Raw genomic sequence first — 14,998 nt, 5'->3', positions numbered from 1 at the left:
ACCCATAATTCACCATGCTTTATCAAATGACCTTCAATTTTTCCTCCAATATTCACTATAATTCCTTTTTTTTCATTTCTCTCTATAAAATTCTGTTTACAATGAAATGAAAACTACATAAATTTGAATAAAATTTATTTGTTAATTTATTTACACATACACATGTAAACACATACGTACACCTTTTACAAATGTGGCAGGCAGCAGCACATGGCATAGCATCATTGTTCGTTAACCATAAAAGGCAGCTTTGACGGAATGGCAGCTGTATTCGTAAATGTAAATGTTTCAGAAAAACTGCCGAGTTATTGTCTTCACTGCATTTTACATCTAACGCCTACAAAGGCGCCCAAAGCAGAGTTGCCAATAGGGGGAAAAAATTAAGTTTGGTAATAAAAAAAAAAACAGTAAGGAAAGGCAAAAGTGGGGCGGCGCCGCTATATAATACCCTACACCACCTCGTGGATGTAGTACTTTTTATACCCACCACCGAAGGATGGGGGTGTATTCATTTTGTCATTCCGTTTGCAACACATCTAAATATCCATTTCCGACCCTATAAGGTATATATATTCCTGATCAGCGTAAAAATCTAAGACCATCTAGACATGTCCGTCCGTCTGTCTGTTGAAATCACGCTACAGCCTTTAAAAATAGAGATATTGAGCTCAAATTTTGCACAGAATCTTTTTTTTATCCATAAGGAGGTAAAATTCGAAGATGGGCTATATCGGACTATATCTTGATATAGCCCCCATATAGACCGATCCGCCGATTTAGGGTCTTAGGCCCATAAAAGCCACATTTATTATCCGATTTTGTTGAAATTTGGGACAGTGAGTTGTGTTAGACCCTTCGACATTCTTCGTCAATTTGGCTCAGGTCGGACCAGATTGGGATATAGCTGCCATATAGACCGATTGGCCGATTTAGGGTCTTAGGCCCATAAAAGCCACATTTTTTATCCGATTTTGCTGAAATTTGGGACAGCCAGTTGTGTTAGGCCCTTCGACATTCTTCGTCAATTTGGCCCAGATCGGTCCAGATTTGGTTATAGCTGCCATATAGAACGGTCCTCCGATTTGGGGTCTTAGGCCCATAAAAGCCACATTTATTATCCGATTTTGCTGAAATTTGGGACAGTGAGTTTTCTTAGGCCCTTCGACATTTTTCTTCAATTTGACCCTGATCGGTTCAGATTTGGATATAGCTGCCATATAGACCGATCTCCCGATTTAAGGTTTTGGGCACATAAAAGGCGAACTTATTGTCCGATGTCGCCGAAATTTGGGACATTGAGCTAAGTTAAGCCCCTTGACATACGTCTGCAATATGGCACAGATCGGTCCAGATTTGGATATAGCTGCCATATAGACCGATCTCCCCATTTAAGGTTTTGGGTCCATAAAAGGCGTACTTATTGTCCGATGTCGCCGAAATTTCGGACATTGAGTTAAGTTAAGCCCCTTGACATACTTCTGCAATATGGCACAGATCGGTCCCGATTTGGATATAGCTGCCATATAGACCGTTTTTCGGTTTTAGGCTTTGGGGCCATAAAAGGCGCATTTATTGTCCGATGTCGCTGAAATTTGAGACAGTGAGTTGTGTTAGGCTCTTCGATGTCCTTCTTCAATATGGCCCAGATCGGTCCAGATTTGAATATAGGCCATAAAAGGCGCATTTATTGTCCGATTTCGTCGAAATTTGGTACAGTAAGCAGTGTTAGGCTCTTCGAAGGTCTTGGCCCCATAAAAGGCGCATTTATAATCCGATTTCACTGACATTTGACACAGTGACTTAGGTTAGGCTTTGACAAAGTGGATATATTTCGGATCGTCGTGAAATTCTAAGACTATTTAACGATGTCCGTGTGTCTCTCCGTTTGTTGTAACCGAACTACAGCCTTCAAAAATTGAATGGGCCAAATCGGACCATATTTGGGTATAGCTGCTATATAGACCGATCTGTCGAAAAAGTGTCTAATGCCCATAAATGCCTTATTTTTCATCCGATGTTATTGAAATTTGAAACAGTGAGTACTTTAAGGCTTTCCGATATCTGACTCAAATATGGTTCAGATCGGACTATATTTATATATAGCTGCCATATGTACCGATTTGCCGATAAAGGATCTGAAGCCCATAAGAGCTTTATTTATTACCCGATTTCGCTGAAATTTGAAACAGTGGGTTATTTTAAGCCTCCCAACTTCTGACCTAAATAAGGATCAGATCGGACTATATTTAGATATAGCTGCCATATACACCGATCTCCCGATAAAGGGTCTGAAGCCCATAAAAGCTCTATTTATTACCCGATTTCGCTGAAATTTGAAACAGTGGGTTATTTTAAGCCTCCCAACATCTGACCCAAATATGGTTCAGATCAGACTAGATATAGCTTAGATATAGCTGCCATATAGACCGATCTGTCAATAAAGGGTCTAAAGCCCATAATAGCTTTATTTTTTATCCGATTTCGCTGAAATTTGAAATAGTGCGCAGTTTTAAGCCTCCCAACTTCTAACCTAAATAAGGTTCAGATCGGACTATATTTAGATATAGCGGCCATATAGACCAATCTGCCGATAAAGGGTCTGAAGCCCATAAAAGCTCTTTTTATTACCTGATTTCGCTGAAATTTGAAACAGTGGCTTATTTTAAGGCTCCCGACATCTGACGAAAATATGGTTCAGATCGGACTATATTTAGATATAGCTGTCATATACACCGATCTCCCGATAAAGGGTCTGAAGCCCATAAAAGCTTAATTTTTTACCCGACTTCGCTGAAATTTGAAACAGTGAGTAGTTTTACGACTATCAACATAGGACCCAAATATGGTTCAGATCGGACTATATAAAGACCGATCCGCCGATAAAGGGTCTGATGGCCATAAAAGCTTTATTTTTTAACCGATTTCGCTGAAATTTGAAACAGTCAGTAGTTTTACGACTATAAACATAGGACCCAAATATGGTTCAGATCGGGCTATATTTAGATACAGCTGTCATGTAGGCCGATCCGCCGATAAAGGGTCTGAAGCCCATAAAAGCTCTATTTATTACCCGATTTCGCTGAAATTTGAAACAGTGGGTTATTTTAAGCCTCCCAACATCTGACCTTAATAAGGTTCAGATCGGACTATATTTAGAAATAGCTACTATATAGACCGATCTGTCAATAAAGGGTCTAAAGCCCCTAAAAGCTTTATTTTTTATCCGATTTCGCTGAAATTTGAAATAGTACGCAGTTTTAAGCCTCCCAACATACGGCCTAAATAAGGTTCAGATCGGACTATATTTAGATATAGCTGCTATATAGACCGATCTGTCAATAAAGGGTCTAAAGCCCATAAAAGCTTTATTTTTTATCCGATTTCGCTGAAATTTGAAATAGTGCGCAGTTTTAAGCCTCCTAACATACGGCCCAAATATGGATCAGATCGGACTATATTTAGATATAGCTGCCATTTAGACCAATCTGCCGATAAAGGGTCTAAAGCCCATAAAATCTTAATTTATTAACCGATTTCGCTGAAATTTGAAATAGTAAGCAGTTTTAAGCCTCCCAACATCCGACCCAAAGATGGTTCAGATCAGACTATATTTAGATATAGCTGCCATACAGACCGATCTCCCGATAAAGGGTCTGAAGCCCATAAAAGCTTGATTTTTAACCGATTTCGCTGAAATTTGAATCAGTGAGTAGTTTTGCGTTTCCGAAAATTTTTCAAATTTTAATAAAAAAAATTTTGGCTCCCATTTTTTTCGCATTGGCAACCCTATAGCCTTTGGCCAACCTCAATTATGATGATTTTGTAAGTGAACTAATTTGAAATTCAAATTCACATTTACTTCACTTGACTTTTGTTTACAAAATTCATGTAGCAGATAAATTTTCTGCCTCAATTTTGGCATTTATTGCGTACTGCAGCATTATTCACTCACTCACTTAGTCAGCCAGTCGTCGGTGGTAGAGATGTATGGGGCCTTGTGTTTGGTAAGTCAAAGTGTCAAAAGAGATGACCTTTCTTAGCACAAACCCAACAGAACACAAACAAATTCTCAAAGTCTTTGGAAACTTTTAAAATTATAGCCTCCCCCGTCCACAGCTTCAAAGAAATCTAAGAGCATTTGTGTTTGCCACATGTTCTTAAAGTTATAATCAATTCAAAGCCTCCACATTTGACAAACAGCAAAAAAACATTTCGTAATAGAATATAAATTATTAAAAAAAAAAAAAAAAGTTATGAAATTTTTACTTTCAATGGCGCAGTACTGTTATCGCAATGATATCATCTGGTCATATAAAGAAAACAATTGAAATTATTAGCGTTGAAAATTTAAGCAATTTTTTAAGAAGAATACAGAAAATCAATAAAAAATTATTTTTAAAATTTTTTTTTAAAAATAAAATGGAAAATAAGTCCAAATCGGGCACACATATATGAGAGAGTTATATCCAAACCTGAGCCGATTTCTTCCAATCTTAATAGGCTTTGTCTCTTACCCCAAAAAAGATGCCTGTACTAAATTTGAAGACGATGGGATGAAAACTGCGACATGAACTTTGTACACAAATTATTAGGGACAGACAGACGGACAAAGCCTAGTCGAATCAGAAAGTGACTCTGAGTTTGTCGGTATACTTGTTAAGGGGTCTTAGTCTGTTCCTTTTTGAATTTGTAACATCAAATGCATTAAGTTATAATACCCTGTCCTACAGTAGTGACCTTATTGCTAATTTCTCTACTTATCTTATTTGATATAGGGTGGCCCACGAAGATATTACACAATGGCCTTAATGGTTAGATTAGGTATAAATGGCAATCTGCCATCAGACTCACTTAGACGTTTTCGTCCATTGTGATACCACAGGAACAGAAGAAGGAAGATGCCTTCTAGTTCCTACCGTTGAACAATCCAGATCGCCTTAAAAAGCCCAACAGCTAGTGAATGTTCACATCCGCTACATCAGATTAAAGAAATGAGTACCTAAAGTGAAACTCCTTCTGACTGCCAGTGCGGGATACACACACAGAAGGTGTTCTATAGTCTCTTCTTCTTCGATGTCGTCACAGCTTCTGCAAAAGTCGTTGCTGGCAAGCTTCAGTCTGTCAGCATATTTTCTGATTTAAAGGTGACCTGTCATGACGGACACAATGACAGTAGACAGCAGTAGACCTCTTCAAGTCTAGATGAGGCCACATAGTTTTGGAATGCTCACAGCCCCCTCTTTGTGATCATCTATCATTCGTTGTCCTTCGGGACTGGTCCTGAAAACTTAGCTCATATGTCGCTAGAGGCATAACCACAGATTCCAGTATCCCTGGAATGTGTTGGGTAGTTTCTAGTCTAGCATTCTCGTCCGCTTTACAATTCCCTGGGATATCTCTGTGGACCGGCACCCAGAACAGGTGAATTTTGAACTAGCCAATGACAGCAAAGCAGTTGACCTCTTCAAGTCTAGATGAGGCCACATAGTTTTGGAATGCCTTTTCTTTGTGACCATCTATCATTCATAGCACTTCGGGCCCGGTCCTGAAAACTTAGTTCATATGTCGCTAGAGGCATGACCACAGATTCCAGTATCCCTGGTATGGGTAGGGTAGTTCCTAATCTCTCAAGCTCGTCTGCTTTAGAATTCCCTGGAATAGGTCTGTGGCCCCGCACCCAGAACAGGTGAATTTTGAACAATTCAGCCATCTCGTTGAGAGTTCTGCGACAGTCGAGGGGGGTTTTTGAGTTCAGAAATACGTTCTCCAGGGATTTAATGACTGCCAGACTGTCTGAGAAGATATTTACGCCAATCGTCGTTATGACATTATATCCCAGCCATTCCACCACTTCCTTAATTTCAAGGATCTCTGCTTAATATACACTACAGTGGTCAGGTAACCTCTTCGATATGACCAATTCTAGATCTTTAGAGTATACCCCAAAGCCCACCTGGCCGTTTAGTCTGGAACCATCCGCATAGAAATCTATGTAACTACTGTTACCAGGGATATCGTAGTTCCAATCGGTTCTCTCAGGAATAGTGGTACAGTAATTTTTATCAAAAAGCGACTCAGGTAGGGTGTAATCCACACTGCCTGGCACCTGGGCTATTGTATCAAGGATAAGACAGTGTCCATAGCGGACACATGACCAATGAGAAAGCTCCCTTAACGATAGTGGTCGTTGCAATTTGGGTAGCCACAAATTCAGTGCATCAGATGGTGTCGTCCTCAGTACGGCTGTGATGCACAAACAAGCCATCCTTTGGATCCGGTTAATTTTGAGCAGTGGGTGGACTTTTGAAGCGCCGTCCACCAGACCACAACACCATATAGCATTATAGGTCTGACAAGTGCAGTATATACCCAATGCATGACATGCGGTCTAAATCCCCAACTTTTGCCAATGGCTCTCTTGCAGGTGTATGGGGCAAGAGTGGCCTTTCTTGCCCTTTCCAAAATGTTGGATTTGAAGTTCAATTTCCTGTCCAGCAAAACACCCAGGTATTTTGCACTTTCTGTAAATGGTCTGCACCCAAGGAGACAGGTTCCGCTGTAGGCAACTGGTATCTCCTGCTGAAAGGAACTACTTGCAGGGATTTATACCCAGACCACTTTCTGTAAATGGAACATTCTCTCCACCCAAGGAGACAGGTTCCACTGTAGGCAACTGGTATCTCCTGCTGAAAGGAACTACTTGCAGGGATTTATACCCAGACCACTTTCGGTAGCCCATAGCCTTAATAGTTTAATAAAAGGTTTTTTTTTGGTCCAAATCAACATTTTTGACCAAATTTAAGAATCCACTAGTTTTCTATTACATATTTGAAACCCCAACTTTTTCAATTTATCCTTCGTTTTTTTCTCTGTCTCAAATTCCCAATATCGCTTTTAGTTGTGTAACTAAATTGCCAAGAAGTTCATAAAAAGTTATAATAACTGCAATTTATGAAATTCTTATGAAATCGTTACAATTGCCACTTTCAGCTGCTCCCAGCAAGTGACTGCCACACAGGAGAGCACGAAGCAGAAGAACATGCGCTATCAGCACCCACTTCCCACTAACCTCGCGCCTCAACGCATTTATCATTAGCTTTATGTTTAACATCTGTTTATCATTTGGAAATTCCTATTTGCTGGCGTTTTTCAGCATTACTTTTTTGCCCATTGTTTCCATTTGGCAGTTCAATAAACTTTTTGTCCATAGTTTTGTGTAAGTTTCATTCCTATCTCTCTTGCGGATTCCTATGGCGAGTTTTATTGCTTAGCTGACCTAAATTTGTTCATAATTTTTTTTTGTGGCCATTCAATTTTACAGGAATTTTTTCGCAATTTTTACTTTTTCTCAATCCTAACATCAAACATGTTGAATGGTAATTTCATTGAAATTGTTAAAAATTTCGTCTTCGTGTTGCTGTTATTCGCAATGGGATATATAAAGTTGGACTCACCTTAATTCTATTTTCGGTTTCCACGGTAATTTTCGTTTCGTTTGTATGCACTGCAACAATTACTGAACCATGGATTTTGTTGTTGTCTTAATATCAAATATTTGTTAGTGAACAACAAAAAACTGATATTTGTTTACCCCCAACAATTTTGGGGTAAACTCATCGAAAGACTGAACTAAATAATTTTATTTTTTTTTTTTTTATTTTTTGTTTCCGTAGTTTGTGCTTTCAAAAACTATTTTGCACTGCACAAAATTCTAAAATGGCATGCTTTTGAAAACTGCAATGAAAAGAAGAGAAGGGAAAACTTTTAATTAAATACATTGAAAATTTTAAGTTAATTGAAAAAAAGTTAACGTTTAAAAAAAAATAACAACTAAAAACGGGCTAAGTTCGGCCAACAACATGGATTCGGCTAGAAATTTATGGTAATTTATCGATGGAGATGAAGAGGTATTGCCAGAAAATGTGAGGCGAAACATCTACTTTGAAGAATCTAGGGAGAACTAAATACAGTTCCTGTTACTAAATACAGTGCATGGTACTAACTATAGTATATGGTACTAAATACTGTAAATAGTACTAAATACAGTACTAAATGTAGTGCAAATGCAAATTTGACCATGTACATTCACATGTACATTTAATTGGGGAACAGGGGCAAATTTCTCACATATCAATGAGTGCAGCCCGATTCAAATTTTTACTCAATAATAAGGGACCTCCTTTTTATAGCCGAGTCCGAACGGCGTGCAGCAGTGCGACACATTTTTGGAGAGAAGTTTTTACATGACATAATACCTCACAAATGTTGCAAGCATTAGAAGTGGATACAAACGCTGAACATTTGTCTATTGTTTTCGCCAAGATTTAAGTCCAGGCATTCAGCTTCATAGGCGGACATGCTTATCTCTGCTCTACGACGACCTACAAATATAGTACATGAAACTAAAAAGAAGTATTGGGTTGCCCCAAAAGTAATTGCGGATTTTTCATATAGTCGGCGTTGACAAATTCTTTCACAGCGTGTGACTCTGTAATTGCATTCTTTCTTCTGTCAGTTATCAGCCGTTACTTTTAGCTTGCTTTAGAAAAAAAAGTGTAAAAAAGTATATTTGATTAAAGTTCATTCTAAGTTTTATTAAAAATGCATTTACTTTCTTTTAAAAAAACCGCAATTACTTTTTGGGCAACCCAATACATGGTACCAAATAAAGTACGTGTATCTAAATACCATATAGTATGTGGCACTAAATATAGTTTTTGGTACTAAATATTGCACATTGTAGTAAATACAGTACCAGGTACTAAATATAGTTCTTGGTACTAAATATTGGACGTTGTACCAAATACAGTACCAGGTACAAAATACAGTACCAGATACTAAATTCAGTACCAGGTACTTAATACAGTACCAGGTAATAAATACAGTACCAGGTAATAAATACAGTACCAGGTACCAAATACACTACCAGGTACTAAATACAGTACATTGTATTAAATGCAGTACATGGTATTAAATACAGTACATGATACTAAATACAGTACCTGTTACTAAATACAGTACATGGTACTAAATACAGTACCTGGAACTAAACATAGTATCTTAAACAAAATATAACACCTTTAACTTAATATAGTAAACCAGAGAAAAGTTGATACCAAACGTGCTCATTTGAAAAACTATACCGGATGGTATGGATGAAACATAAAATGATTAGTACCGTTTGGTACTAGCCTTATTACCGAACTGGTATTGATTTTAGTACCATGCTGTTATTGGTTTTAGCACCAGACTGTTATTGGATTAAGTACCAATCCATTTTTGATTATTCCACCCCTATTGAACCAAAAAAAAACCGTTAAAAATAACTTTAATGAAATTTTATTTCGATTATTTTTGTTAATAATTACAAAAAGTAATGTTACATAGTATCCATATCCATTGATTCCCAGAAGTGGTTTTCATATGAATACACCAAAACAGCATCGTTTTCCACACAAGAGACTACCATGTTTTTGATGTAGAATGTCCTTAGAATTTTTCGTACTATTTCCATTTTCTCCGCTTTCGAGTATTTGAGCAGGTTTCTACGCATTCAAATTGTATTAAAACATTTTATTTATTTGTTGAACAAATAGTTTATAATAATTTAAGAACAAAGCTTAACAACACTCCTGACGCGTTAACAAGAATACAAATGTGACGCCGTTCTTAATAGCCTCCTTTGTGTGGAAATGAATTGATCGAAATGGTATTACAAAACTTTGCTAATGACGCAAACTAAATGATACCAGGCGGTATTGACAAAGTACCGTTATTTTTCTATCAGTGTACCTGGCTTTAAATTAGTAACTGGTACGAAGTTAAGTACTTGGTACTACATAAATTACCTGATACTACATTTAGTACCGGGTACCACATTTAGTATCAGGTACTATATTAAGTACCGGGTAGTACATTTAGTACCTGGTACTACATTATGTACCCGGTAGTATATTAATTACCTGGTACTACAAAAGGTACCTGTTACTATAAAAAGTAGTACAGGTACTACATTAAGTACCTGGTACTACAAAAATTACATGTTGCTTCAAAAAGTAGTACCAGGTTCCACACAAAGTACTTGGTACTAAAAAAAGTACATGATACTACATAAAGTACTTTATTTTTTATACTACTGTAGATTTAAGATTAATATGTCCGCCTTGGACAATATCAGAAAAATTATTCAGCGGTGGGATAACCCTTTTAGTTCTGGCGACACTTGTTGGGCTATTACCTTAGGTGATCAGCTGTGAAAACTTCTCTACTAAGGTGTATGACTTAGCGGGAAGCCGTTTGGGCTCGACAAAAAAGAAAGTTCCTTATCATTGATCTTGTATCGGACAGCACTCATCGATATGAGAGAAGTATCCGAGCTGTTCCTTTACATTTACTTTATTTAGTAATAAATGACACTTTATTACTTTGTACTGGGTACTTTGTACCAGGTACTTTATTTAGTAACAGATACGATATAAAGTACCAGATACCATTTTTAGCACCAATTATTATATTGAAAACGCTTACCAGATATTATATTTAGTACCTGGTAATATATTTGGGTTGGATTGAAAATAGGGTGCAGATATTAATCTGCCCCATGCCACTATAGACATACACCTAAGCCAGTAATCGGCTTGTTGTGCGCTCTGAAAACTAAAAAGTATGATACCAATAGCTATACTGATCTCCTGCTTACTTCCTTTCAGAAATAGCCTACCGCTGTTCTATAGGATTGCATGTGCATTCGTCGCCCACTCCCTTAACTCGGACTGCGCCGACCCGAAAGGCTTCGGATTAATCAAGTTTATTGATGGCAGTCCTCTGGCCTTCACCGCCAAATCGTCTGCCCTTTCATACTCCCTTACTGCGTTATTGCCCGGCACCCAAACGATGCGTATTTTACCACCCTCAGAGAAGGCGTTAATCTCCTTTTCCACTGCAAGACTGTTCGTGACCTTACCGTCCTGGTTATTATTGCCCTTATGGCAATTTTACTGTCCGTAAAGATGTTTACACTCAACGTCCTCGCGTAAGCACCACACCACCTCAAGCATTCCGTGATCGACCGGATCTCCGCCTGTAGGACCCTATAATGGTCAGGCAGTCTAGAACAGATCTCAGTCCCTGGGTTCTCAATGTAGACCCTCAGGTCCACTTTGTCCTCTAGCTTTGATCCATCCTTGTAACATGATCTCCCAGATGGCAATACAAGGGTTTCGTCAATCCAAGACTGTGCCGCTGGCAGCAGTGCCTCGCACTCGACCTCAAGGTTCAGGAATCCGATTGGAAACCATTCCCTTTTTTTCCAGGTTTCCTATCGTCGCCTTGATTATACCGCGATGGTATGAGCAGCTCCCATCCTCAATCTATTCTCCCATCGCCTCAAGTCTCATAGCCACATTGGCTGCCTCACACTTAATCTGTATGCCAATGGGTCGGATATCTAGAATAGTCTTCAGTGCCCTAGTGGGCGTGATCCTCATCGCTCCGCCTATGTCAAGACAACATGTTCTCTGAACCTGTTGCATAGTCCTTATGTTGCACTTTTTCCCCATAGCAGTGCACCAAACTACTGAGGCGTTAGTGAGTATTGGTCTAATCACGCTCCCGTAGAGCCAGTGGACTATCCTAGGATTCAAGCCCCATTTCGAGCCTACGGCCTGTCTACATAGTGCCCAACATTTTTGAGCCTTCTCAGTACGCTCCTAAATGTGACATTTCCAATTCAGTTTCCTGTTCAAGATCACACCAAAGTATTTGATCTTGTCAAATATCGAAATCGTCTTATTGAGGAAACGTAGTGCGTTAAATTGGTCCACCTTCATCTTCCTCGTGAACAGGCATATTTCAGTCTTCTCTGGGTTAACATTGAGACCTTTGGGTCTAGCCCAGTCATATGCCATATGCAAGACCCTTTCGGCCCTTCTGCATAGTTCGGTCGGATCCTTACCTCTTAGAAGAATTATAACAATGTCCACATAGCAGACGGTGGTCACCCAAAGAAGAGGCGATAAAATGCCGCCCTGTGGCTTGCCCTATGACACTTACATTTATGTCATGGGACCCGCGTTTTATCCACCTGTTCCTTAGCATATGGTTTATCCAGTTCTGGTTTTGAGTAAGGCTTATAGGCCTGTAGGCCTTTGGTGTCGCATAACTTGCCTTGCCGGGCTTGGGTATAAACACCACCCTTGCCTCCTGCCAAGCTTTCGGAGTATATGCAATTCCTATTTAGCTTTATTTTTTAACCGATTTTGCTGAAATTTATACCAGTGAGTAGTTTTAGGCCTACCAACATCTGACCCAAATATGGTTTAGATCGGACTATATTTAGATATAGCTGTCATATACCCGATTTCGCTGAAATTTGAAACAGTGAGTAGTTTTAGGCCACCCGCCATCCGACAAAAATATGGTAAAAATAGGACTGTATTTAGATATAGCTGTCATATAGACCGATATGCCGGTTAAGGGTCTGAAGCTTATAAAAGCTTTATTTTTTTTTATTTTAGTTTATTTTATTTTTTTTTTTTTATTTTAGTTTATTTTATTTTATTTTATTTTGTTGTATGCTATTTTTTGTTTTTATGTTATTTTATTTTTAAACGTTTCCTTAAGTTATCTTCATGTATTTTTCTATTAACTCCTTACCATTGCATCTCGGGTGCAAAGACCATTTTATGATAAACAAATGTAGCACACTCATGTGGCTATCAGTCTGCCATGCTCTAGTTTAGCTCATACTTGCAAGTAGTAATGACCTAGTACAACTTCCCTTTTTGAGATTGTGTGTGTCAACAAAGATTTTATTTTAAATATTTTTATTATCCAACAAAAACAAAACCATGCATGCATTGCTAATCAACCATTAACCATCCGTGACTGGGGTCAATGACCAGTAAACGTTGCCTTTTTGTTTTTAGGAAAACAAGATAATAATGATGGCATGGTTTTTTTTGTAGTCAGATCTTTTGTTTTAAATATGCGATGCTTAACGCACTCTGAGTTTAAGGGAGTTGGCATAAAGCAATGATTAATCTTTTAAGAGGTTTATTAGGGGTATGTAAAAAGAAATATTTGAAATAACTTAAGCATAAATCATAAAAAATACGTTAAAAAAAGGAAAAAATAAATTAAAAAAAAATAAAGTAAAAATTAAAAAATTCTATTTTATCTTCGAAGCTAAAAGTTCACCATAGCGGATAGGTTACCCGTTCCGCCTATGACCCTGAAAGCCTGGGTTCAAATCCTGAGCGAGAATATCATAAAAAAAATTTCGACGATGGTTATCCCCATACTAATGCTGGCTACATTTGTGAGGTACTAAGCCATGTAAAAACTTCTCTCCGGCACGCCGTTCGGACCCGGCTAAAAAAAGGAGGCCCCTTGTCATTGAGCTTAAACTTGAATCGGACAGCACTCATTGATATTTAAGAACTTTGCCCCTGTTCCTTAATAGAATGGTAAATGGGGAAATTTGCATTTGCAGCTAAAAACACTCTCAAATCACTCTTGAACGTTCTTTTTCTTCTAAAATCTCTAACGATGGGAATGGTGATCTACATATCATGATCAGATCCGCATAAACATTGCCCAAAGCGTTTTATGTTCAATCTTGATTTATTTTTGCTCAAAAGCCTTTTTGTTTAAAACATTTTTGAGAAGAATACCAAAAATTTGTATTTCTTTGGAGAAAACATTATGCGATACCTAATGACCATTTAGAGGTTAACGATTTCCCAACCAATACAAAGAATTGGGCTTGGAAATACTGAATTTGGGTAAACGCCACTCCTCGTTATGGTGACAAAAGATAAATGAATTCAATTCAAAATTCAACTCTTTGTGATGTTCCATTGAAATTAACCATGGAAATACGCCAAAAGCATTAGCAGACATAAACACACGCACGCACTCGCACACACACACACACACAAATGTGAATCGAAATTTGTATATGAAAGAATACAAATTTGAAATGCTGCCCATCATAGAGACATGTGAAACAATAGCCTTTAGAGCTTCCAAAGTTAATGCTTGATTGGCTTGATTATCTGATATCGATCAATGGGAACGTTTTAAGCAATTTGCTAGAATCAAGTGTGGCTACATTGTTGAGCGATCAATTGTCTCTATTGTTGTGTTGTTGTTGTTGTTATTTGCATATCGATTTGGGTAGTTTTATTTAATAAATTACCCATCAAGCGCTTAAAATTAATGCATAAGAAAATTAAGTCAAGCGTGTGAATGAGAAAATGTTAATTGTCAGTTGCCGTTCCAAGAATCAACGCTTCAATGCAACGAATAAGGTACAATGAAAGTAGTGATACCCTACAACACTTACCTGATAAGATATGTATAAATGAAAAGATATATAAATGTGTTAAATTCCACCGAATCTTAAACGATTTTAACGAAGAAATAAGAAAATAATTTTTTTTGAAAAATTATAAAAAAAAAAAATTTTAAATGTTTGTCTAGTAAAAAAATTTTAAGTTTTCTAAAAAATTAAGTTCTCTTTAAAATTCAAGTTTGGATATATATAAAATTTTTGTAAAAAAAAAGTTTTTTGTAAAAAATTTAAACATTTTTTTTCAGAAAAAAATATTTTTTAAAAAATTTAAATTTTTTTAGAAGTTAAATTTTTGTAAGAAATAATTTTTTTTAAATTTAACTTCAGCTTAATTTTTTTGTAATAAATTAAAATTGTGATAAAAAAATTTAGTTTTGGTAAAATCAATTTTTGTTACAAATTGATATTATTTTTTACATTAAAAAATTTTTAAAATAATTTAATTTATTTCAAGGAAAATAGTTCTTTCTGTTGTCTATGCATTAAAGATCAGTTATTTTTGGCTTATAAGTTGGAGAACCATTGGTCTGGTGGTTGCCCCTGTGGTAAATGCCATCCAAAAACAACTGATCTTGAACGCATAGACCACAGAAAGAACTATAAGAAAAAAAAGATAAAAAAAAGAAAATCTCCGGTCATTGA

At 37.2% G+C, this 14,998-nt stretch overlaps 1 protein-coding gene across 1 annotated transcript in view; it reads right to left on the bottom strand.

The window, feature by feature from the left end:
- The window catches only part of LOC106081237 (serine-rich adhesin for platelets), a 199,105-nt gene extending 191,452 nt beyond the window's left edge, over nt 1–7,653 (bottom strand). Inside the window, exon 1 of the mRNA XM_059370370.1 lies at nt 7,455–7,653. The gene's annotated coding sequence lies outside the window, so the exon portion shown is untranslated. The remainder of the gene's footprint in view (nt 1–7,454) is intronic.
- Between the last annotated feature and the right edge of the window lie 7,345 nt (nt 7,654–14,998).

This window comes from Stomoxys calcitrans, chromosome 5, assembly GCF_963082655.1.
Source record: "Stomoxys calcitrans chromosome 5, idStoCalc2.1, whole genome shotgun sequence".
NCBI classification, from domain to species: Eukaryota; Metazoa; Arthropoda; class Insecta; order Diptera; family Muscidae; genus Stomoxys; species Stomoxys calcitrans.
This window is presented reverse-complemented; position numbering and strand designations above follow the sequence as displayed.